Source organism: Octopus bimaculoides, chromosome 26, assembly GCF_001194135.2.
Source record: "Octopus bimaculoides isolate UCB-OBI-ISO-001 chromosome 26, ASM119413v2, whole genome shotgun sequence".
NCBI classification, from domain to species: domain Eukaryota; kingdom Metazoa; phylum Mollusca; class Cephalopoda; order Octopoda; family Octopodidae; genus Octopus; species Octopus bimaculoides.
The window spans coordinates 16,455,417-16,456,377 of record NC_069006.1 but is presented as its reverse complement, the minus strand read 5'-3'; the positions used below and the strand labels follow the sequence as shown (position 1 = coordinate 16,456,377).

Genomic DNA, 961 nt, shown 5'->3' with positions numbered 1-961 from the left:
TCGGTGAGGCCCAATGTACGAAGGTCTTGCCTCACCATCTCAGCCCAGGTGTATATTAAAAAAAAACACAAAGAAAAAACACATAGATAGACCTTTGGCGATATGCCTTGCTTGAGAAGACCCGTCAAGCCAAATGAAATCACAGTCATGTTCAATGCCGGTGTTACATAACTGGCGTGTAAAAAGCATCTTTTGAGTGTTGGGCCTCACAGAGGCAATGTAGTCAAGGCTGGTTTTGCATAACTAGCATCTGTGCCAGTGACATGAAAAAGCACCTTTCAAGTGCTGGACCTCACAGAGGCAATGACAAATGACTGGGACCTTTGGCAATATGCTGTGCTTGAACTGAAGACCTATCAAGCCAAGTGAAATTATAGGCCTGGCAACTACTGGTGTCATGCAACTGGGACCCATGCTGGTGGCATGTAAAAGCACCCATTACACTCTCGGAGTAGTTGGCATTAGGAAGGGTATCCAGTCGTAGAAACCATGCCAAATAAGATTAGAGTCTGGTGCAGCTCTTCAGCTTACCAGCCCTGGTCAAACCGTCTAACCCATGTCAGCATGGACAATGGATGTTAAATGATGCTGATGAGATACACATACACATGCTCACATATTGAAAATTGTTACACAACACATATATTCTTTAAGTTTATTCCTTCCTTGGGATCTCTTACATGTTTATATTGATAAAAAGCAAAGTCAGGAAACAGATACTGGGTCCAAAGCAAATTCCTTGCAACAATGGATGTTATGTTGGCTGTTATGCAGAATCAGAGGGGGAAAATTACTATCAAGTCAAGAAAGAAGACTACCAATAAAGAGGAATGATGACTGGAGAAAAGGGAGACTACTGCACATGGGAGAAACACTGAAGCTTGAGAAAGGTGTCAAAAAAAAAAAAAAAGAAACTGAATTGCCAAACTACCTTTTAACATTTTTCAATGCAGAAGCTGCA

General features: G+C 41.7%; 1 protein-coding gene across 3 annotated transcripts in view; it reads right to left on the bottom strand.

The window, feature by feature from the left end:
* The window catches only part of LOC106883036 (phosphatidylinositol 4,5-bisphosphate 3-kinase catalytic subunit alpha isoform), a 45,945-nt gene that overhangs the window by 14,279 nt on the left and 30,705 nt on the right, over positions 1-961 (bottom strand). The gene's annotated exons all lie outside the window — the stretch shown is intronic.